General features: G+C 36.1%; 1 protein-coding gene across 1 annotated transcript in view; it reads left to right on the top strand.

Annotated features, from left to right (window-relative positions):
* The window catches only part of CDC42SE2 (CDC42 small effector 2), a 96,935-nt gene that overhangs the window by 19,054 nt on the left and 51,969 nt on the right, over positions 1-25,912 (top strand). Inside the window, exon 2 of the mRNA XM_031673101.2 lies at positions 7,212-7,385. The gene's annotated coding sequence lies outside the window, so the exon portion shown is untranslated. The remainder of the gene's footprint in view (positions 1-7,211; positions 7,386-25,912) is intronic.

The raw sequence follows: 25,912 nt of genomic DNA, 5'->3' as shown, positions 1-25,912 counted from the left end.
ATGCAAAAATGGCTTCCTTTCCATATCAGTTCAACCTCAAGGTACAGCAGAGAGGACACAGTCTCCTTTCACCCCATTTTCCGCAGTAGTTTTTCTTGTACCTGTGGCCTTCTTCACAATTCTGTGAAACATTCAGAAACCTTTAAAAATTCTTTCCTGCCTTTCCCTTTTCCTCATGTATAAATCATAAACCTAATTAATATGTCTCCAAAGTCTTTTTAAAAGTTATTATATACTAAATATGCCTTTTTGATACCATTTTTCCCTTTGAGAAATAAGCATTCTATCCGAATAAACTGACTGACTGACATTTAGGTGTCTTTTTGGTTTTTCACACAGAGTCAAATAAAGTAGGAGACACTCCCTTCTTTCAGTCTTATCAAAAATGTCTCCGTTTTTCTTTAAAAAGTTCATTAATATAGAAAAATAATGTATTCAGCTATTTTTATTAATTAGGAATTCCTCAGATTTCTTTGTGAAACAGGCAGTTAAATCTCACATGTTGGGAAGTTATGCTTCTTCCTAGGGTAGTTTTTTTGTTTTGTTTTTTGATTTTTTTTAATTAGGGGACTGTGCTTTAATTCAGCTGCTACCTAATCATGTTTAAAATGTTTTATAACTTTAGGTGTCTTAGAATCTTGAGGATTGATTTGGACTGTAAATATTGTCTAGTAGGACCTTCTCCCAAAGATAGGAATCTTTTTAGTGTCCCGCATCTAAAAACCTCTAGTGACTATGAAGTCCCTACTTTTCTAGACAACCCAGTATCTTTTAGGGGGTGCTTTTCTAAAACGTCTCCATAATGACTTTCGAACCACCCTCCTGTGACAACCCACGATAAATCTGTTTCCTCTTTCACATGCTGTATGCTAAGGCCTACACTTATTTGAAGTTTGTCATATCTTCCTCCTGTGCTTTTTGCTAGGCTAAATCTCTCTAGTTTCCTTACCTCTTGCTTATATGACATGATTTTCAGACTTCTCACCATCCTGCTTTCTCTTTGGATACATTCTAGTTTATTAGTGTCTCTTAAAATATGGCACCCAAAACAGGATGCCATATCCATGAACTTCTATATCTGAAATTCTGGACATAAGTTCCCCCCATGGTTTGGAGGTGCAGCCTCTGCATTATAAGTGCCCTGAAGGGAAGGCACACGATACATCAAAAGAGTGCCTAAAGGTAGATTTGGAGGGTTGGGGAAGGCTTCCTGAAGGAAGCGATGGCCATGTCAAGTTCAGAAGAGTATACACCGCTGACGTGAACAGCAAGTGTGATGCCCTGGTAACAAGAGAGAGAGTGTGGGTAATGGGTTTGAGGAACACAAAGAAATGGAGAACGGTTATATGCACAGTTATGAGTGGAAGAGGCAGTAAATGAGATTGAAGAGAAAAGTGGGGACCAAACCATAAAGGTCCTTGTGAGTCATAATACAGAACTGACTGTTTCCTGAGAATAACAGTGAGTCACTAAATGGAGTTTAAAGGTAGGGGGAAAAAACATGATCAGACCTTGATTTTAGAAGGATCATTCTACCCTAAGTGGGAATGAATTGGAGGTACTGAGATTAACAACCAGGAGATTAGTAAGCAACTCTTTTGGTATTTTTTAGACATGCTGGTGCCCAGACCTTCACTAGTGGCTCTAAGGTTGGGAAGAAACAGATTGGAAGAACAGTTGAGAGAATCTGATTGTTACTTGGCAGTGGGGAAAGAGAATGAAAGGTAGGAGGCAAGGATAATGCCCTTGTTTTTGGTTTGGGGAAACTGATTAGGTGAGAAAGTTTAATGAAAATAAGTTGAGTGGGAAAGGAGCAGATAAGCAGTTGGGTATGTGACGTTAAACTGAAAGGCACCTAGGCTGGAGAGCTTTGGGCTGGAGGTAGGACTTCCATCGGTATACACATTGAACTCGGGGGAGTGATCACACCAACCCAGGGGAGATTTGTAGAGTGAAAGAGGGAGTGCACAGGACAAAGCCCTTTAGGAACTGTTATCTAATACTTGAGCTAAGAGCCTTTGGTGTTTTCGACTGGATTATTTGGGAACCAGCAAAAAAGAAGGAAATCAAGGCTGTTATGGTATATTTATTTAGTAGAAACCCAGTTGTTTGGTTTGTGGAGAGGAAATGGTCCTCAAATGATCTCTCCTCCTCAGCTTTTGTAGTATCTGACATTGATGTTACTAAAGATCGTCTACTTTGGATTAAGTTGTTGTCTCTCTAGGAGTCACCTATTAACATGTAGCTATCTCTCAAGAGAGCTAAAACTTTAATCCATTGTTGGTGGCGGTGTTTTAGGTCACTAGGTTTTATTCTGGAGTTGAGATTGGAGGGACAGATAGGAATTTCAGAAAGGTTAGGTTTTGGAAGTATGGCATTGTTGAGGCATATGAGACCACAGAGGAGCCTGGACTTGAAGCACTGAGGTCACCCATCACCTGGAAAGCAGCCAGAGATTGTGTATTTGGAAAGGGGGATGGTGAGTTGGATAGCAAAGAGGTAATGTCAGTAAAAAGGGAATAAGAGAAAATTCAAGAGGATGAAGAACTAAATAGAGGGAAAATCTTGAAAGTATTTTAGGTATGTATTAGGGTGACCATATAATGTATTATCTGAACTGGAACATACTGAGATAGAAGAGGAATGGCTGTTGGTAATTTCATTGTGAACCTATGTAAACTGGGATGATCAAAAGCAGATACAGACTGGATGAATGGTCACTCAAGTTGTAATGTGCCCATACATTACATACATATTACATATATACGTACTTATATAAATAATAGTGTAATAAAATGGTATCAGTTTTTAGCTACCATGTGCCAAGCATATAAACACTTTATACATGTTATTACATTCTTAACAATAATTCTCTGAGGTAAGTGGCATTGTCTTTGTTTATAGTTGATGAAACCAAATCTTAGGAAAGTAAAATTTCTTGCCAGCAGTTCTCCATGGCAGTCAGAATTGGAAATAATGAATTGGCTTAATATTGACCATAAACAAAATACAGTAAACTGTTAAACACTACATTGTACTGCAGTTGCTGTGGGTGTGTATGTGTATTTTAAAATGTCCTCTGACTTGCTAAGAAAATTACCATCATAATGTTATATAATAAACCCTATTCCCCTTCTGATAGCCGTAATTCTGAAGGCTTACTTTGTGCCAGACCATGTTTCAAGCATTTTATATGTATTAACCTAATTTAAACCTCACAATTGCCTTATGAATTATTTGCATTTTACAGTTCAGGAAAGTGAGGCAGAGTGAATAACTTGCCAAAAGATGACACATCTGATTAATGGCAGTGCCAGAATTCAGACTCTGGCAGTGACTCTAGGGCCCGTTTTCTTAACTGCTGTCTTGTACTGCCTCGTCTAGCCTGCATTCTTTGTGTGGACATAGGTCTTCATTCCTCTTGGGAGTAGGTTTGGGTGCCGGCTAAGTGTATGTATACCTTTATAGGAATATTGCCACACTGTTTCCAAAGTGGTTGCACCATTTTGCATTCCCACTAGTAGTCCCTCTTTATTACCTCATCACTCCTTTTCTGTTTTTTATTAAAGCATATGTATCCTTTTCCACCAGATTCTGAAACTCCAGAAGTTAGAAATAAATTCTGTCCCCCTGTTTAAAAATTCACAGCTGTCCACATGTACACCCTCTCCTGTATCCATTTCTGTAACCCTACTACACCCTACACATTTAGGGTCCAGGAGTGTTAACAGCACCGGCAAAACAATAGCACGAGGCAGCGCAAAGTGTCTTGAGTCTTTAGCAGTGTCACCACTGACTGCGACATTAGTGTCCAGATAACTTTCCACATAACTAAGTGAATGGTTATACACATTTCTTTACAGTGTACTTATAGAGGAAATAAGTGATAGTGATTTAGTGCAGTGCTAATAGGCATTATACTGATCAGTTATGAGATTTGGGGCAAAGTTCGATACCTTTGTGAGGCTGTAAAATGAGGAAATTGGACTAGATTTCTTTCAGATCTTTATTTGTCCCTGCTAGATCTATATTCTTTGGGAAGAAAAAGGGATTTGCGTTTGACGTTAAATGAGCAAGGAAAATGGGACACATATTTAGCACATATTTTTCATTCAACATCAGAGTAATTTAATAGGGTCAAGGCGTAATATTGTAAGCCACTGTCCATTGGGGAAAAGTGGAAACTAAACAGAAATGTTGCTGTAAGACTTAGGACTTTAGTTGTTATAGTTTGATCAGCTTAAACTGAAGACTTTTGAATTACAGTGGATTGGGCATTAAAGAGTAGATTTTATTTGTAAATTCATAAGATGATCTGAGGATTGGAAAAAGTGATACAGTTAAACTAAAGTTCTGTGGGAACTTTTGATTCACTATCCTGATACCCCGACCGCTGAAGATCGGTATCCCAAGGCAGGACATTCCACCTTCAGGCAGCAATGACTCAGATGTTCTAATACATGGAACACACAGCCTCCGCTCAGTCACTCGAGTTCTGCCCTTCGGGATGATGCAGAACTAGTATTCTCTCTGACAGTCCTGAAAGTATTGAAAGGTAGTACTGTTAACTCGTTTCTTTAAAGATGCAGCCTTTTGTCGTAGCAGTACGATGGAACTGAGACTGGTTACCTTGGAAAATAGATGTCTCTGGGTGGAGATGGGAGTATGCTCTTATGATACTGTCTAAAATTTAATGGTTAGGTTCAGCTAAGAAAGTAATGCAGTTTGCTCTGTCTCTTCACTATAAATAACGAGCAGCTGGGGTTAGAGGTGGCATTTAATGTGGTAGAAAAAGCACCAAGCCATGCCAGCATTTAACAGTTACATTAAATCTGATTTCATGTCTTCTTCATTAATTCTGAGCAGAATCTGAAGTGCATTATAGCACCCAGATGGATGTCAATATGCCAGATGACATATTAAAATATCTTGTTGGTTGATAATGAAATGGCTCAATATTTTTTATCTAATTCCTTCCAAATGTGGTGAAAGACTGATGTACTTTGTGGACTATAATTGAATGAATAGTGCTGAAATCCGCCACATTTCCTTTTTACTCATGCCAAGTTATACTAGGTTAGTAGAGTGATGGTTTTGGCACATGTTTTCTTTGTGATCAGTAATTATGTTTCTGATCACTACCATTGAGATATAATACTTCTGAAAGAATTAATTTGTGATGAGAAAGATTGTGGCCATGATTTTCAAACTTAATGCATTGAAGGGATTTTGCTTTTCATATTAATCAGCCTTGTACCAGTTATTAATATGCAATGAATTACTTTGTTTTAAACTTAAAATTAAAGGCACATATTAAGTTTACACACACACACACACACACACACACACACACACGTGTGAAACTATCACCACACTCAACATAATGAAAATATTTTTCACCCCCAAAAGTTTCTTTTCAGCCATTTGAAGGTACTTCCTATTCTCTTGGCCACTCACCCCTGGCAATCAGATGAACTGCTTTCTATCTGTCTATCTAGAGATTCTAGAATTTTATATAAATGGATTCTACAATATGGACTCTTGATATGGCTTCTCAGCATTATTATTTTGAGATTCATCCATGTTGATGAGTATATAATAGTCATTTTTAAAAACTGCAAGTAGTGAAACATTAAATGGCTTTACAACATTTTGTGTATCCATTCTATTGTTGGTAGACAGTTGAGTTTGTTTCCAGTTTTCAGCCATTAAACGTAAAGCTGCTTTTGTGGGCATACACTTAGATTTCTCTTAGGCAAATAACCTAGGAATAGAATGGCTGGGTTGTATGATAAGTGAACAATTGTTCTATAGCAAAAGAATTGATTTTTGAGTATTGACTTCATATCCTGCAACCTTCCTAATAAGCTCATTAGTTAGTTCTGGTCATCTTTCTGTTTTCTTAATTTCATTTTCAGATTAAGCATAACATCCTAGTTCATTGTCAGTTTAGACTTGAAGAAATGTTTAAGCTTACAAAATGAAATGCCTTACTTTGATATGTGACATCCCCAATATTTTGTCTTCATCTTTTCATAAAATTGTAGTAGTCCTCATAAATGTGGGACCTTGAAATTTCAAGCTACCATTATTTAAATAGATGAATTCGGAGGTAATTTCAGAAAAGCAGTTGATTCTGAGGAATTGCTGGGGATTTTTTTAATGGTTTTTATGGGATTCTAAGGATCTGTTCAAATTACATACTCTAGAGAATCAACCACTTTGGTGGTGGTTTTGAGGGAATGAGGGAGAGTATATGATAAGGACTTTGAGGTTTGAGGCTTGAGCACAAACTACATGTATCATAGTGCAATTTACTGAGATGAGGACTGTGAGAAAGGAATGGATGTGGAATCATCAATTCAGCCTAGACATGTTAGATTTTAGGTCTGTTGTTTGTGCTTATATGTTTGTTTGGAGACTTGCAAATGAAGAAATATTTCTTAGGTTAAAAATAGGCTTGACGTCACACAGCTAGTTATTTGCAGAATTAGATTTCAAGCCTACGGCCCTCTGAGTCCAAAGTCAACGTGGTTACTGCTATGCTATGTTGTATCCACAAGGCAGAAAAACATGCTTGGCTTTGGCAGTAATAAACGTTCCCTATGAGCTATTATAAATATAAAGCAGAGTTTGCAAGCTCAGATGCCAACAGTTTCCAGACAGACAACCGTGAGCTGGGTTCTAATATAAGAGAGGGGTGACATCGGTGGAGAACTGCAAAGCCCATGTCTCATCTGAAGGATTAGCTGCTGATCAGCTCCAACAGAATGTTACCAGGTGGGAAAGTGGGCCCAGTATTGCCAGATCTTCTTCTTTTTTTTTTTTTTTTTAAGAGATGTCAGATATTTTCACTTTTAAGTTAAATCTTCTGATTAATAAATGTAGGCAGGTCTCCTTTAACACGCTGTGTAGGCCAGCCTTGTGTGCTTCCACCAAACGTAAGTGTGTTGCTTCCTACCTGTGGGTAAGAGTTGCACCTGGTATACTGTGGACACTACAATAAATTTACATGATGGGAAAAGGGTGGTAACTGTGTAATAAGCACATTAGAACCTTTGAAATTCAGGTTGCTTAGTTTGAACATGGTGCTTAGTGAATCTGGTGTTTAAGTTCAGTTTTCATACGTATCAGTTAATTACAGATTGCGAGGGAGGGAGGAATTGCTCCCTTCAGCTTTTTGCCTCCTAATTGCGTGCTTTTGTTTGCAGATAGGGCCAGTTGTGAGTGTGTGGATTTTTGAGTAAAACCTCGAAGCCAAATGAGAAGACAGCTTCAAGGAACAGCTTCTACTGACAGTGAGTCTGCAGCCATCTGTATGCATAATATGGAATGTGCTCAACCCAGAGATAGCTGAATGGGTTGGCTTCTGTTGACAAGGAGTGGTGAGTCTGACTGTCCCCACTGGTAATTAACCTAAAGCCTTCCCATAAAAAGAGAACTCCTCCTCCTGCATGCTTAGCATTACCGACTGTTGAATAGTCAGTTAATTTTTGTGTTACAGAGGATGATAACAGCACAGTTCAGGAGAATTTTTTTATCCCTGAAGTGTGTTTAGTGTATGGTTACAGTTTGACTTTCTTCTTCAGTTGGACACATCCCTTGCTTTGTCTGTATATTTTTATCTTTTATTTTTTTCTCTAGTCCAAATCATGCTATCCTCAAGGCCTGTCTCCCTTGATATATTCAGCCATCACTAAAGCGATGGTCATGATAGTTAACAGCATTCATTCTGATCTTGGTTACGGTGGGTCTCGTTGCCTTCGGAAGTGCCTGTGTTAGGAGTGGGCATGAATGCCAGTTCTGGCAGATGGGAAGTAAAGGGGACGTTTGCAGGGAAAGGTTTTCTCACTTTTGAGGAAGAAGAAAAGAGATGGTCCCTCCCATAGAGCTTGTCTTCTCTGGATGTGACATCTGGATCTGTTACAGCTGTCTTGCTACCAGCCTGAAGGTAACTCCCTTCCCTAAAGGAGGGCAGAGGCAAGAGAACTGCAGAGAAGTAGAACTGGAGCCCCACTCACCATGCCTAGAACCACCTTCACTGTGGATTCTCTGCTTTGTGACATAATGTATTTCCTTATCGTTTAAGCAGTTTTCCCTTCAGATTTTCCATTACTTGCTGTGGAAATCATCCCAATTCATTTGATTTCTCCCTTTTCTGATTACCCGCTGTCTTTTAGTGTCTTCTGCATTTCTACTTCATGTCCATAATGTTGGAGTATATTGCCTTTGTAGCACACTGTAAACTTCGTGAAGTCAAGGGCTATGCTTAAATCCCCGCTGCGCCTTTAACCACTGCTCTACTGCTGCTTCATTGTGCTTTTACAGCTTAAACTCATCTGTTTATTGCTAACATTAGGAAGATTATTGCTTTTTGTTAAATTTAATCAGCTAACTTAATGACATTCAGTTAGTGTTTCTAATAGTCTTATATTCAATTCACTTAGCTTTTCTGGGACTGCTGTCTTTATTTGTAAGTAAACATAATTTTGCTTTATCCTTTCCAGATTCATGTCTTAAGTTGGTTCACTTACTAACTGCATTGGCTAGAACTTGTAGAACATTGTGATTACAATGAGTATCTTGTCTTGTTTATTAATTTAAGGCATCTAATCTTTCATGAAATGCTTACATTAATTGGAATGTTTATAGTGTTTCACCTCTGAGCAGAAAGCCAATCTTTTGATATTCCGTATAAATAAAATGTAAAAGAGATCAACTTACTTCTGTTTTATTAAGAACTTTTTAAAATTCTATTTTAACCTCTGTGAAGGCCACATTTTAAAGCGTTGGCACTATGTCATAATTGCTCCAAACTAAAAATTGTTCACTTATTTTTATCTACTTAAATACTGTTCTTCAGTTTTAATCTCTGGTAGTTTAAACTTCCTATATCTTTGGTAAATTCACTATTATGCGTTTAAAAATATTTTGATATACTTTATAATTTGCTGATTTATATTTACTTTATTTTAAACATATTTTAAAATGTTTATTTATGTAGGCCCAGTCTACGTAAATAATAGGAGCTCGATAAATATATTGAGTAAGTTAATTTTTATAGTTATCTGATTAGTGAGACATCTTGATAGCGTATGTTTTGACTAGTAATAGGAAATATATCCGTTTTACAGAAGGAAGAAAAACTAGAAAATATATGTTTAGTATTAACAGTTGTTGTTTCTTGTTTTTTTGTTCATGTGGCTGATTTCTCATCCTACCGTTTTCATTCTGACTTGATAGCATCGTGCTGTAGGGTACCGATCTACTTGAAACTGCCAGGCGGTTTTAGATATTTGTCACACGTGCGCACGCACATACATGAAATTTAATTGATTCACCAGATGTGAGGGAACGAGGAAGTGTGTACATTACAGACAGTTATTAAAGTGTGGAGGCAGAGTGGGGTATTCATTTAAACATTGCCCCTAAATGGCTCTCAGTTTCTCCTATTCTAACATGTAAGTGTCGATGAGAAAAGAGCTTGGGTGACGTGGAGGGATTAGATTAATGCCATCAGCTCTTCAATTTTCACAGTAGGATCAAAAATATCTGTTTACCTCTAGAAAAGGTTTTTGAAAGTCTTACTGTAGTTTTATGGTTTAAGAGAATGGAAATTGATATTAAATCTCCAGTTTTTTGGTTAGTGGCCCAGGGTAGAAGTATCTGGAAATAATTGCCATCTGAGGGGCAGTGTTGTGCTTATGTAAATAGAATTGGTGGCCTTAATGTCGGGCCACTTAGCAGGTAGTAGTAGTGTAATAAGCCTTGCCACAGCAGCTAGGACTTATTGTAGCTGTTGCTCTATGTCCTTACTGTAAAGGCTGTGATTTCCATGAAGAAATCATAAAAGCAGCCCTTTTGTGGTTTTGATGAAGGAGTGTTTTGTGGCAGCATGAGAAAATGTACTTTGTTTTGTGCTTTATGGACAGACGACAGCCTTTTATAAAAGAAGCCATTTCCTCTTTGAAAAGGAGTAGTCACATGCAAGACACCTGTTTTCATTTATTATGACCATCAAGTAGTACTTGTGAATGCCTTAAAAACATGTTCACTGAAAAATACAGAGAATATTAATTAAATGAAATGTATTGATCTTGAAGTGGATATAGAAAATTTCCATTCAAGACCATATTCTAATGGCTGTCTCCCTGTTTCTGTAATTCTCTTTAAAAATGGCTGACCTATAAAACTCACTAAAAAAGTTCAGTGCTATTTATATTGTCAGTGGGTTTTAATGCCAGATATTGAAGAGTAAATATTACTTCTTAAATACCGACCAACGCTTTCATACCTAATTACATCATTAGACATTTTAAATTATGGTTACTTTCCTGAGTCCCTCAGATATTTCCAACAGTTAACAAGGTATATTTACCAATAGAACAAACAAATCTTCCTAAAACTTAAATCATGAAAGTTTAATAAACCTATACATTTAGCATATCAAATGTTCTTGTCTTTCAAATATCTTAATAGATTATGAAGTACCATAATAAGTTACTACAAATATGTTTAATAGCGCATAAGTATTAGTACTGTAAGTTTTGCTTCACTTCATCTTTTCCGTGTTGATCTCTGTACTTTTCAGAGTTAGAGATTTATCCACCCAAATGGAAACAATTGGCTTTCTTAGGCCAGTTGAGGTAATTTGGCTAAGGTAATTTGATTAAAAATCGTGACTGTGATGCTGATACAAGTAAAGCTATTTGGGTCAAAAACTATAAGAATGGATTTCTGGGCAAAGAAACTCGAGCCTGGTGGAGGCCCGGGACCACGATGTGCCTGCCAAGACTGAGCTGGCCTTTGATAGGATGAGTGCTTTTTTTCCGGCAACATTTCTACCTGTCACTTAACAGACCTTTGGAGCACATTTCTTTCAGCTGGTACTTTTTCAGACTTGTAGGTTTTAATTTTTTGCAATTCAGACTATTTACCTGAAATGGTTTTTTTTTTTTTTTTAATGCTCCACGTTTTAAATGGAAAAAATTAGATTACCCAGTCAATTTTTGAAAAAAAATTTTTTTTAAAAGAGCTAGTTCTCTCAGATATTAAAAATGCAAATCTAAAACTATTCTGGTGTATGAGCTATATCAGTGTTACAGAATAGAAATAGCCCCCAAATGATATTGAAATTTAGAATATAATAACAAGGTGCATTTCAGATCAGTGGAGAAAAGATTTTTAAAATTGCAGTATTATAGCTGGGTAGTCATCCAAAAAAAAAATATTCTGATTCTTGCCTTCATAGGAAGAAGGTAGATTTTTCCCTTTAAATTATTGCAGTTAGGAAGCCTTAAATAAAATATTTTTTGGAAGACTGGTAATACAGATACTTAATTGTTAGTGGGAGTATAGGTTGTTACATTCTCTTAGAAGGAGATTCAAAAAATATCTGTCAAATCTTAAAATGCCTACCCAAAATTAAAGTGTATAGACCCTTTATCCATCCATTTCACTTCTTGGAATTTATCCTATAGATAAATCCTATTTCATCACATTCCACATGTCTGAATTTACAAGATGATTCTTTACAGCATCTCTGTAGTAGTAAAAGATTAGAAGCAACCCAGCTTCCTGTCTATTGGAGGGAAGTTATACCCGAATGATAACATACAGCCTTTCACAATTGAGGGAGGCAGTTTTTTAAGTTACTGATATTGTCTGATTTCCAAGATAAAGTGTTAAGTGAAAAAGCAAGCTGCCAAATGATGTATATGGTCACGTGAAAATGTTTTAAGAAGAAAAGAATTTATACTTCTGTTCTTGTATATTACTAGAATACCTGAGAGAGGCTATACAGGAAGCTAATATTGGTGTATCTTTTGAGATTTAGTGATTTACTACGAATCTGACCAAAAAACAAAAGCAAATTATTAAGTGGTACTTAGTTTGAAAAAAAAAAAACCAAACAGATTCATCGTATTTTTCATCTTTATCAACTCATGGGAGAGACCTTAGAGGTTATGTTAAAAAATGTTTTTTATTGTAGTTAAAAACAGAACATAAAAATTTACCATCTTAGCCAGTTTTAAGCGTATAGTTCAGTAGTGTTAAGTATATTTACATTGTTTTGAAACAGATCTCCATAACTTTTTCATCTTGCAAAACCTAAGTTCTTTACTCATTAAACATCTCCCTTCTTCCGCCTTTGGCAGTCCCTGGTAACCACCATTCTACTTTGTTGTCTATAAATTCAACTACTTTAGATATGTCATTTAAGTGGAATCATATGGTATTTTTCTTTTTGTGACTGGTTTATTTTACCTAGCGTAACATCCTTAAGGTTCATCCACGTTGTCATATGTGACAGAATTTCCTTCCTTTTAAGACTCCACTGTTAGGTATATATCACACTAATACTCCGTTGTGTGTATGTGTCACATTTTGTTTATTCATTGGCTGATGGACATTTGGCTTAATTCCACCTCTTGGCTTATATGAAGTGCTTCTGGCAACATGGGTGTGCAAATATTCTTTGAGACCCTACCTTCAGTTTTTAGGGATATATGCTCAGAAATGGAAGTGCTGGATCATATGGTAGTATTTAAAATTTTTGAGGAACCTCTGTATTGTTTACCATGGGAGTTGTACCATTTTACAGTTTTACCGACAGTGTGGAAGGTTTCAGTTTCTTTACATCCTCATCAACCTTGCTATTGTCTGTTTTGCTTATTTTTTGATAGTAGCCATGATAATGAATGTGCAGTGATCTCAATCTACATTTTTAACAAGCATTGTAATTATGTATTTCTTGTATACTTAAAAAAATTTATCTTACACATTTAATTATTTCAGTTTAATCATCAAAGATGAAACAGGTAATTACTTTTTAAAAAGTGTTCCTCAGTGTCCTTTGTTGCTTTAACTTTAGGTATGTCTTGTAAAATAAAATCCTCAGGGGATAGTATCCTTCCCTCTGCCTCCCCCGTTTTTTTCCTTCTGTTTAACCATGAATGAGTCGCTCAGGGAACAGACAAGGCTATACTTAACCCCAACGAATTTTGCTAACTTTAATTCTTTTCTCTAACATGGTTGAAATTCGAAGGTTTTCTGTGTTACCAGAATTCCACTGACATACCAGTATTAAAAATTCTGTTTTAATAAAAAAGGTCATTTTTACGTAGCAACAGACTGACCACTGTTTACTTTTAATTGAAAATAATTTTACATTCATGATCTTGACAGTTTTGTCTGTTAACTTTTCCCACTAGGTGAACTCAGTTATGAATTGTCTTTCAAGGGCACAGTCAAGCAGTGTTTAAGGATTTTATTGAGAGAAGGAAAGTACATGAGAATCTAGTAAAAAAAAATGGAAAAGGAGTGTAAATTGTCCTTCAATGTTTCTTATTTTAAGAGATAATTTTAAAGGCATGAATAGTTCTCCATCAAAATTAATAGCTCATAAAGTATTTTCCATTTTGAGTAAATTACTTGCAGTTTTTTTTCTTGACTTGAAGTTTCTGAAATTATCACAGAAGTGCCTCTTCTCTCTTGCAAATGTGTATTCTTTAAAAGTATTTCGTAGTGATGTTTGAAACTACTATTCACGTTGTATGAGTATCCAGCTATAACCTGTGATTAGATCATATATGTTAGAAGTCATTTAAAAATAATTTTTGCTAGACTTTGAGGTTCATTACTATCCAGCTTACTGCTTTATGACTTTTTATTTGTGTATGTAAGACTGAGCTGCTGCGTTTACTGTATTTGGTATGTGAGCTGATGAAGAAGGGTGCTAAATGGTGGTAAGGCTTGGGGAGGGTGGGGGTGCAGTCCTCACTGTGAGTTTTGAGAAAAGATAATGAAATCCTTTATGTCCCTTTCCATAGACTTGCATTTCAAAGACTTACATTTTAATAAGAATTGGTTGTGCAGCTGCAACCCTGGCAACAAGGCCTTGGAGAGAAGAATTGGGGCAGCATTCCAGAAATGAAGGCAGGCAATGGTCTCATGTGGAGCAGAGCTACTGAAAATGATAAAAATACACAGCACTTAGTAGAAGTTAAGACCTGTGCTTTCCCTGGCATAGTGGATATTGAAATTTTCCACACTATATTTTATAATTTATAAAGTCCAAAAGCTGCCGTAAGCTGCTCACTCAATAAGAGTAGCTACGTTATATTCTGCTTTAGTATAAATAGTGTAAATACTCTTGGAAGCTAGTGTTTCTGTGAATTATATCTAAAATGTAATTGTTGTTGGCCTGTCTTTGACGAAGTCTAGACATTTTCAAAACACAGGCTACCAAGTTTGTCAGATTTTTAAAAACAGGTTTGTAAGTTTTAATCATTAAAAAAGTAAATATTCATAGTAGTTTTATTGTAAATTTCTCATGGTGGTTGGATGTTTTAGATTCCCTCGAATCATACGATTTGTTTAACATAACGTCTTTTCAACACTATGACAATGGCTGTATAATATGTCATTAAACCATTCATTATTACATTTTGGTTGTGTCCAGGGTTTCCCTCTTATAGTAAGTGTTGTAGTAAAACATTTCTGTGCATACAGGTATTTTGCTTTCTTTGGGATTACTCAGGATTACTTCTGGATTTCCCAAAGTGATGCTAGTGTATTACATGTTAAAATTTTGAATACTCCCTGAAAGTACTACTGACACACACAGTATTCTTAGCTTTTCTAGGAAGGAGGGTTTTTTCTTACATCTTATTTGCCTCTTGGAATACTGAAATCTTGACTTCTTTTATCTTTAATTCTAGGAAATTTATTCCCATTATTTCTTAATGTTTATTTATTTCTTTCTTAAAATGTTTTATTTCCCCCCCTCCTTCTGAACTCCTATTATCTGGATGTCCTTTTTTCATATGCAGTATTTCCACCAGATTTTTGTTTGTTTGTTTGTTTCTTATTGTGGCTTCATAATGCTAATATCTCTCCTTTGTCCCTCGATGTACATTCTTGGATCATCTAACTGACTAATTCTGCTTCAGATAGTGTAGGTTGTTTGGTGTGTTGTCTTTGTTTTACAGTAGTTTCATGCTCCAGATGTCTTTTTATTTTAACTAGTGAGCTAATGATTCTTTGGGAGAGGGGGTGTTATCCACCTCATGTAATAGTGTGTATGAGGGAATGGCCAACAGCCAGGGCTTAGTTTATGTCAGTCCAGGTGAGTTTAAGGAGAGGGAGGGCATGAGTCTCAGGTCACATAGCCACCTGGCTGGCACCGCTGAGTTGCTCTTACATTCTTCTGTTGGTTGCTACTGTATTAGGCAACTTCTGATTAGGGTTTGTTTTTTAAACTCCTAGAAATAAATCATACAAATTCTAAGAGGTAGTTTCTTTGTATTATGATTCACCAGCTCTGTAGGGTTTTTTGGGAAAGAAGGACTAGGAAGAGAAATCAGTCAGTACCTGTTCTCATGAGCTTTCCCCTCCCAGGAAAGTCCTGACTTTATCCTGCTGACAAAGATCTGGGTTGTTCTGCTAATTTCTGGTGAAGGGACAATCAAGGGAAGGATAAGGGCAGAGTCTTAAAAAAGCTTTAAGGGAATCTGTCTTTTAATTCCTGCCACCCTTTACTGCTGACTGGTCACCAGTGTGCTCCCACGTAAATTCAGTACAGTTGTCTTTACCCCACCAGGTTTTGTTTCTTTCTCTTTTCTTTTCTTTTCTTTTCGTTTGAGCCAGTAAAGATAGTTATGTAGAGATTTTCTTTAAAGCATATGAAAATCTTTAATTGAATAGTATATGTATACCAAATGTATACAAACTGTATAAAAACAAACTCCCTGAAACCTTAGTGCCTGAAAACAACCATTAAATCTCTCAATTTTGAGGGTCAGAAATTTGAACAGGTTTTGGCAAGTCTTCTCTTACATGAGGCATCAACAGAGGCCATTGGGTAGTCTTCAGCTAGCAGGTGGTACGGACTAGAGGATCCAAGGCAGCTTCACTCATACGTCTGTTGCCCTGGCTGAGGAGTCTGGAAGGCCAGGCTCCGGTGGGCCTGTTAACCTCTGTCCCTATGTTTGTGGTCTTTCCAGCACGTCAGTCTCAGTGTAGGTGGACTTATGAGCACAAGGTACAAGACTTTTATGACCTCATCAGTTCCAAATCATGACTTGAGCTTCATTCTTTTGGTCAAAGAAGTCACTCAGATTGTCTGAATGTAAAGTAGGGAATTTGTCTCTCTCTTGAAGGAATAATCAAGAATTTGTAGCCATCTTTACTACAACGCATAAGGTTATTAGAATTTTGTGTTGCTGATTGTTGCTTTTAGGAGTATTACCACTAGAGGTTTGGCTCAGGAAACCTTGTCCTTACCTTCTCCCACCTGAAGGGGATTCTCTAGAGTTGAGGGAGATCATACGCTTTTTCAGTTCATTTTTATAATACTTTTACCTATAGCAGTGGTTCTCAAATACCTCATTCTCCAGGGGTATTTGACATTGTCATTTTGACAGGAGACTTTTTGGGTTGTCACAGCTAGCGGGGAGGTGTGCTGCTGGTATTTACAAGATAGGGGCGAGGGATGTTGCTAAATATCCCATTGTGCACAGGTCAGTAACACAACCACCCCCCCAATCACCTGGCCCCAAAAGACAGTGACGTGGAGGTACAGAATCCTGCCATACAGTAATCCTGCAATGTCGGGTTACTCCTCACAGGAGAAAACTTCAGTTCATAGAAATTACAGACTAATGCTGCTTAGCTAATAAGTGGTAGAATCTAGTTTTAATTCATTGTTTTTTTTTCCTCTTTCTTTCTTTAAATGCTAGGTCAAGTTTCCATGTCAAGTGCTATAAAAGATACAGTAATTTGGAGTCTGCTTTGATGGAGCTTTCAAGAATCAGTATGTCATAAATAACTATAATTTAAGGTAGCATTGAACTAGACCATAAAGAAGAATATAGAGAAAATGGTCAAGTTACGTAATGTGTCTGAGCTGTGGTTTATTTCTAAAGTAAGGAGAACACTTACCCCTTAGGATTGTAGAAATTAAGTAAGATAGTATTTGTCAAAGTACATAGAGTAATGCGTGACTAGTTCTCAAAAAATTTTTTTTCCTTATCAGGGGTTTACAATTTAGCTGAACCTTTCTTTATAATTTAGGGGAATTTTCTATCATCATTGTGTTGTTGTTTTTTTAAATATATATAAGACAAGAATAGATGGGAGAATTCAAGAACACTGAATTTCTCATGTGACCCACTATGATTTTAAGTTTATGATCCAGAAATAGTCCATATTCTTTTTTCAATTGAAGTATAGTTGATTTACAATATTAGTATACAGCATAGTAAGTCAGTATTTTTTATGGCTTATACTCTATTTAAGATTATTACAAAATAATAGCTACATTTCCTGTGCTGTATAATATATCCTTGTTGCTTATCTAGTCCATGTCTTTGATGACTGATTAGTATTTTCTGTTTCTGAAATCATCATCATCACGACATCATTATCAAAGTTTTCCATTATTACGAGCTTTCCTTTGAATATGAAAATGAAAATCGTTTTAAACTGCGTTAAAATATTTCCCCAGTATTGTTTAGGATTCTGCCTTTATAAGATGATTCAAAAAGGTTTGAACATTTTAAAAATTTATTATTTAGTACCTACATTGTACGTAAACAAGTAGTTACATCTGTACTAAGTTGGACAAGTAGTCTGACTTGGAACAACCACTGTTTTTTCTATAATACATTGAAGTAGCAGCCAGGCTGAATGCCTTCTGTTCATCAAGTTTGTAAGGAATGTGTGGTCCCCACCCCAGTTTTCTTTTTACATATTCCCACTAGAAGTATTGTGTGATAGCTGTGAATTTGGGTGGCTGCTCTTTGAGCGGCAGTCCAAATTTTGCTACAGAATAGCCAGTCCAGCACTGTGCTGGGTATTCATGAAAGAACCTCTGGACTGTGTGATAGAAGTGAAAGAAATAGAGCCCCATCCTGTTAGAAAATGAAGCTGTGGAGACTTCCCTAGTTGTAGGAAAAACCATTCCATCAGCATGTCCAAACAGGAGATTTATGTCACTGTATCTGTCACTGTATCAAAAGAATTTTTGAAAACCCAATGTATGATATGATACAAAACATTAACTTTAGGTGAATTCCTTGTACGTGCAATTGCTTTTTGTTTTGATTGTCACATATGCAGACATTCTTGTGGTTCCTTTTTCCCCTTAAACAAAGCTTAGCTTTCTCATTGAGCTTTATGCAAACTACAGTTAACATCCATGTAATTGATATTTGTGTCTTATGTGACTCCATCAGGCCCTGAAGCAGATGTAAATAGTAAGATTTCTGCGTCAGAACCTTAATGAATATCCTGACTGTGATCTGCTTGGATGCCTAAGCTCTCCTTGTCAGTCCTGACTTAACTGTTGTTCTGTTTTGTTTTGTTTTTTGGTTCATTGGAACCCAAAAGTGAATTATGAAGGAGAAGAGGAGAGGATGACCCTACAGTTCGGTGCATATTTCATATTTATATTCCGCTTAATTAGTTAGTAATAAAATTTTTAAAGTGTTTAGTTCTGTTTGAACCACTCTTTGTTGATCATTGTCACATTCACGGGGCCTGGTACGTAGCAGTTGCTCAACTATCTGTCATGTACATGCATACATACAGTTGACTCTTTTACAACACAGGTTTCAACTGCTTGGGTCCACCTACATGTGGATTTTTTTTTCCAATATATGATCCATGGTTGATTGAATGCGCAGATGTGGAACTGCATATATGGAGGGCTGAGTCTAAAGTTATACTCGACTATGTGGAGGGTCTCAGCCCCGTAACCTCCTGCATTGATCAAGGGTCAACTGTACATAATGCATGTATCCATGTAAAAATCCTGCATTCAAAACATATGCTGAAGTTTGTTTCTGTTATCCAGTTAAAATGTGGTGTCAGAAAGGGTTACTGATTTCCTGGTTCAATTTGAGGAAAGAAATACAATAAAGGGGAGCTAAATGTGCATGTACCTCTTAATTTCCTTATTGATATATTGCACAAGCTTGGTATAGCAATGGAAAGCTCTTTTCAGGAGATAATATGATACAAGTATTATTTATTTTGTGTTAAGGTATTCTTTGTGTTGTCGCCAAATTAAACTTACTTGCCCATTATCTTTGGAATTAACCTATTATAAGATAGCCTCTTTAAAAACATCATTCCTATATTTATGTTTACATATAAATTATTAATACTATTTATAGAAATATATTAAATTCCATCCTGGGGCTGGAAGATAAAAGATGATAGAGAAGTATTTTTTCCTTACATTATTTTCTGTAAGCAACAAAAAAGGCTTTTAAGCACCAACTGGAATCCCATATAAATATATTTTTAACTTTTTCTCTAATAGTCGTCAGAGCCCTGTTACTATCCTATCTGGTCCACAGTTCAGTATATGAATGCTTTCAAGACCTTTAAAGTCTTTTTTATATAGTCTGGATACTCTGTGTAGGTCTCCAATGCGGAACAGAACTTTATCATTTCATTTAAATTCCAAGTTAGTTTTTTGTTTTGTTTTGTTTTAGTAAAAAATACATCTTATTAAAATGTTTATGTTTGGGCTAACTAAGGAGAATAACAGATTTATTTAAATAACTTTTGCAAGATATTTTAAGATTATTTGAACTATGAAAATGATCTTAATTTAGCTTTTGGGAAGATCATTTTACCCTGTTTTTAAAAGTAATTGTGTAACTGCACTTAAGGTGTTGATGAGAAGACAGTTTTTAAAAAGGATAAAAGTAATAGTAAGTTTTCCCCTTGACAGCTTGAATTTTTCTATTGTTTTAACATGCAGAGACATTAAGTTTCAAGAGTCCATGAGTTTAATCTGCCTGTAGTGTGTTTTACTAAAGACCTTAGTGATTCTTCTTTTGGAAAAATACAAACTCCTTCTGACTAAGGGCAGCATATTTCTCCTATATGCCTCTTAAAACACAGGTCGAAATAGCATGTACCTAAGCAACTGTGGAGGAGATAACAATGTAGGGTAGGTCTGCGAGTCCACAGCTGTGCATACATTATATAGCTGATCAGTCTTTAACAACAGACATATATTTGTCACAGAACATTTTCCACAGATACTGTCATTGTTTAACTTAGTAATGATGAGAAATACATGATAACTATAATGCATTGTGTGTGGCTTTTTTGTTTGTGCTGGATGTTTGTCTTGAGAAAAAACTTGACCTAATAACATAAATCATCTCTTGTGCAGGGGTAATAAGCATTTTTTAATTTAATTTTTGAACACTGACATATAGTCAGTTTATAATGTTTCTTTCGTCAGTTCCTGATTTACAGCATAATGTTTCAGTTGATAGGCATTTTGATAATACAATTTGATGTAAATTTTTGTGGCATTGTTGGGGAGGAGAAATATGAAATAACTAAGAGAACTCTGTAGCATGACATAGTTCTGTTGGAACAAATTAATCTTGTAAAACTTTCTCCTAGCCAAAAAAAATCATTGGCAGCTGAGAATACATCATTTTATTTGGGGGAAAATATCAAGTTAACAAAAAGACTATTGTAACAATAGTCACAAAGCAAGTAGCAATCAAATGTAAATCACTGTGACCTTTTTCCTCCCTGGGGATGAACCTGAAACGTGGTATCAAAGCCTGGTCTCCACCTCACCTTGTTCCACACCCAGATAAATGACTGCACTTTGTTCCTAATCAACTCTCACATCCCTGTGGGATGGATAAGGTTTCCTTGAGGGACCAGGAAGCATGGATTACACATACTTCTCATTATTTAAGCCTTTTAGTTAACTCCTCTCCTCCTTTTGCAGAACAGACTAGGCAGCCAGTTCAGGCAGTAGAGTAGGTATTGAACAAGCATTCCCTTCTAAAAGTTTAATCCTCTGATATCCAAAGCCTTCCATACTGAGAAGAGAAAACCTAACTAAACACAATTTATTACAAGAGTATATATTTTTTTACAATTAATAAATGATAGATAGGAACTAAGAACTACTTATCGACTGTAAACCCTCTGTATTGTTAATCTAATTGTGTACCATAGACTAACTTAATACTGTCCTGCTTCACTTACCCTTTTAAATATAAATAATAATAAACAGATACTTTTTTTTTGTATGTGTGTATGTATGCTACTCCATCTAAGAAAGGGAGACTGACTAGAAAAAAATCTTCATCCTATAAGTTAGCATCAAGGAAGCTTGTCTCTGCTCAGTTTTCTGGGTGGAAAGAAAAAAAAAAATAGTGGTGATGAAGATCATAGTAACAACAAAAACATATTCATTCATTTGTTTATTAGTGTATTTAAACTTACTGTGTGCCAAGCACTATTCTAAGCAATTTAAGTTTACTCATTTAAACCTCATATACACCTTTGAGGTAGATGCAGTTATAAACTGCATTTGATTGAGCTGCAAACTGAGACACATAGAAGTTAAGTAACCTGCCCAAGACCATCCGTCCCGTGAGTGGAAGAATGCAGGATTCCAGCTTAGCTTCAGAATCCAAGTTCTAAATCACTGCATTATACTGTCTTCCCAGGCTTGCGTCTCGACACCAGTGTTTAATGTGAATGTGTACTGTCCATGTGATATGAGAATCACAAGGCAAGAAATTAAATTAAAACTTACGCTTGAATTTGTAAACTTTGTGGGTTTCTAAGTGCTAGCGATTGCATACTGTGTGCTCTTTAGGGCTTGTTCCTCAACCAGGGAGCACCAGGAAAAACACCTTCCCAGTCAAGGTGAAAATCATAGCAAGACAATTACCAGGAAATGTCCAACATGAGGAAGAATTAGGATCTCACAGTCCAGTAAGGAATTGATTTAAGTCAGAGAAACAGTATTAAACAAGTCTTTCTGAAGCGTCTAAATGAAAGACTAAGACACTGAAGTAAGTGAATTTGCAAACCAACCAAATAGAATTAATTGAAATGAAAATTGTGACTATTGAAATAAAAGTCCTTAGTTTGGGGGAAATATTAATACAAGGTTAAACAGCAGTAGAAACAGGTGAAAGAATCATAAATTGAAGCGAATCGGAAAGTAGAGAGTTGGTGAAATTGTGGCCAAATGCGAAGACAGTCTTCAAAGTATCTGTAGAGAAAAAACAAATTTATATTTAAAGGACCAAAAATTAGATTGACAGTTGACTTCTCATCAGCAACAGTAGTGGTCAGAATAACATCTGCAAAGGACTGAAGGAAGAGCACCGCAGGCTAAGAATTCTAAACTTAGCTAATCTGTCATGCAAGAATAAGGGCAGAATGCGGACATTGTGCTATTTAACAGGTTGTGTATCTGAGTGAAGGGCACGTGGGAGATTTCTGTTCTGCTTTGGCAGCTCTTCTGTAAGTAAATTACTTCACAATTAAAATGAAAAAGCCTGTAATTTTACAGAAACAACTGAGCAGCTTTCCACTTATAGCTGAATGTTAAAAAGGATGTACTATTAAAAAAAGTTAAAATATGTATTTTATGCAGAAGGAAGTTGAACTTTAAAGAATTGAGAGGCCAGAAACAATGGTGATCAAAGAAATTGGTAAATGTGGACAAATATTAGTGATCATCAGCATCACTTACACTTACATGTGCTCTGTATAAGTTTTTTTTTTTAATTCTCACAACAATGAAAGAGTTCATCCATTCCCCAGCACAATGAATGAAAAAGGACCAAACTAAGTGACATCTCTGTGAAATCTGAGAATTCCAGAAGTGAAGAGAAAATCTTTAAACTTCCAGTGAGGGGAGTTTCCATCACCAGGAAGGAAGCAGAATTAACATGTAACCAGACTTCTCAGCAGCAACTCTTGAAGGTAGTAAACAGTGAAACAGTGCCTTGAAAGTCCTGAGGAAAAGATCTTAAAGTTGGTATTCTGTATTTAACCAAACGGTCAATCAGATGCCAAATGCAAGCATTCAAAACATTCTTCTTCCCTGCACCATTTTTTAAGAAGCTGCTGGAGTATGTGATTTTACAAAATAAGCTGAGGGGGATGAAAAAAGGTAGACAAAATTCTTAATAACAGGGGATCAACTTAAGAAAGGAACTGAGGGAACTTGCCTTAAGAGCAGCTAGTAAAGACTGAAGGAAGAGGCTAGGTAGTTCCGTGAAGACTCCAAAGGAAAATTTGAATCAGGACATCTATGCACATGTTCAGGTAGTTGGAAATGACAGGTCTTTTACAGATCTAATTAAGGTGTTTTACAGTTCTGGTATAGGTTAAATTGAAAAATTAAGCAAAAGAGAGCTCAGGAGTTACTAACTTCAGGTAAACAAAACATTATTTGAAAAAAGATAGCTACTTTGAATAGGTTACTTGTGTCAGCAGTGGCCATAATAATAGCATAAACATTGAATATTGATTCAACCAAAATTACTAATTATCAGTGATGATGAGAGTGGAAGGAGGTTTGAGGGTGGGAGGTGATATCTTAAAAAAAAAAAAAAGACATATCCCAGTCTATTTTAACAGAAAGTCAGTTTAAATTATCTAAAAATCAAGAAGAAGAAATAGCAATAGGCATCTTACTCGTCAATATTAGCAGAAACACCTTGGCAGGTTAAAAATGTCTACTGCTAACAGATGGAGAGGGATAGGTCAGAGACTTGCTATTTTTAATCAGTTAATTATTTTTGCGGTTTCTTTTTTAAATTTTACTTTTTTGCATGTAAATATATATATACAATATAATGCACATATTTTTTAGTTTCCGTGTATGTACTGATCATTGTTTCTAAGAACAGTTTAGAGCTTTAGCTTTTTAAACTTACATAGTTATCAAAGGAATAGAGCCAACCACAAAATACGAATCAATAGGATACAGTAATCCAATCATAAAAGCCAGTCAAGAGTGCTTACACATATTCAAGAAATCAGTCATCTAAGGTATAAATAATAAGTAGTTCATTTATGTCTTTTTTTTAAGATTCCACCTATAAGTGATATCATATGGCATTTTTCTTTCTCTTTCTGGCCAACTTCACTTAGAATGACGATCTCCAGGTCCTTCCATTTTGCTGCAAATGGTATGATTTTATTCTTTTTTATGGCTGAGTAGTATTCCATTGTATATATGTATATACCACATCTTCTTTATCCAGTTATCTGTTGATGGACATTTGGGTTGTTATTGTAAATAATACAGCTATGAACATTGGGGTGCATGTGTCTTTCTGAATTTTATTTTTCCTCCGGGTTTAGGCCCAGGAGTAGGATTGATAGGTCACATGGTAAGTCTATTTTTAGTTTTTTAAGGAACCTCCATGCTGTCCTCCACAGTGGCTGCACCAACCTAAACTCCCACCAACAGGGTAGGAGAGTTCTCTTTTCTCCACACCCTCTCCAGCAACTATTGTTTCTAGACTTTTCAGTGATGGCCATCCTGGCTGGTGTGAGGTGATGCCTCATTGTAGTTTTATTTGCATTTCTCTGACAATTTGTAATGCTGAGCATTTTTTCATGTGCCTATTGCCCGTTTGTGTGTCTTTATTAGAGAATTGCTTGTTTAGGTCTTCTGCCCATTCTTGGATTGGGTTGCTTGTTTTTTTGATACTAAGGTGTCTGAGCTGTTTGTATATTTTAGAAATTAAGCCCTTGTCAGTCACATCATTTGCAAATAGTTTCTCCCATTCTATAGGTTGTCTTTTTGTTTTGCTTATGGTTTCTTTTGCTGTGCAAAAGCTTATAAGTTTAATTAGGTCCCGTTTGTTTATTTTTGCTTTTATTTCTATTGCTTGGGTAGACTGCCCTAGGAGAACATTGCTGAGATGTATGTCAGATAATGTTTTACCTATGTTTTCTTCTAAGGGGTTTATAGTGTCCTGTCTTATGTTTAAGGGAGCCATTTTGAGTTAATTTTTGTGTATGGTGTGAGGGAGTATTCTAACTTCATTGATTTACATGCAGCTGTCCAGTTTTCCTAACACCTTTTGCTGTAGAGACTGTGTTTACTTCATTGTGTGTTCTTGCCTCCTTTGTCAAAGATTAAATGACCAAAAGTTTGTGGGTTCATTTCTGGGCTCTCTATTCTGTTCCATTGATCCGTGTGTCTATTTTTGTACCAGTACCATGCACAAAAACTTTTAAGTTTAATTAGATCCCATTTGTTTATTTTTCCTTTTATTTCCATTGCTCCAGGATCTGATTCAAACAATATATTGCTTCCTGTAAAAGACTAAATTTAGAGCATTCTCTAACACCATGTACAAAAATAAATTCAAAATGGATTAAAGACTTAAATGTAACACCAGATACTATAAAACTTCTAGAGGAAAACATAAGCAGAACACTCTTGGACATAAATCACAGAGATGTGCCATTTTTAATAGCTTTTTATTACCTATTGATTTTTTAAATCTTTATGCTTGTATTATTATTTGAATAACAGTAAAGATTTTTTTGCATATGAGGAAGCATTTTACAGTATGGCTTTATTCATGGAACTTCAGGTAGTGGGATAGAATTTGAAAATGTGTTGCTTGGAAAACATTGTATGGTGGTGCCACACACCAGGAAAGGTAACACAGACACAGGTATGGGAGGAAAGACAGTGATTTCAGTGTTACAAATAATGTGGTTGAGGTACTAGGAGACCACATGAGATGTTGGTTAGCAGGTGGTTATAAATGTCTGCCTAGACTCAGAAGAAAAGGTCAGAGTATTAATATAGCTTTCAACCCATCAGCTAATAAATTGAAACCTTACTATGTGTCACACTATTGTTATTTCTAACTCTAGGTAGCTAACGTAGGTTTAAGGAGAGTGGCTGAAGAGATAGAAGAAAGAAAGAGAAAGGGGGAGAAAGAAACTGGAAAAGAGAAAGGAGGAAAGTAGCAGGAAGGGAAAAGGAGAGGGAGGAAGGTAAAACATGGCAGCCATTCTCATCCAAGAAGTGTAGGCAGTAGAGAATGGGATGGTAGTTTTCTTTCTTTGGGTTACTTTCCTC

Source organism: Vicugna pacos, chromosome 3 (genome assembly GCF_048564905.1).
Source record: "Vicugna pacos chromosome 3, VicPac4, whole genome shotgun sequence".
In the NCBI taxonomy this organism is placed as follows: domain Eukaryota; kingdom Metazoa; phylum Chordata; class Mammalia; order Artiodactyla; family Camelidae; genus Vicugna; species Vicugna pacos.
Note: the sequence above shows the minus strand (reverse complement) of the source record. Positions and strands in the feature narration are given on the sequence as shown.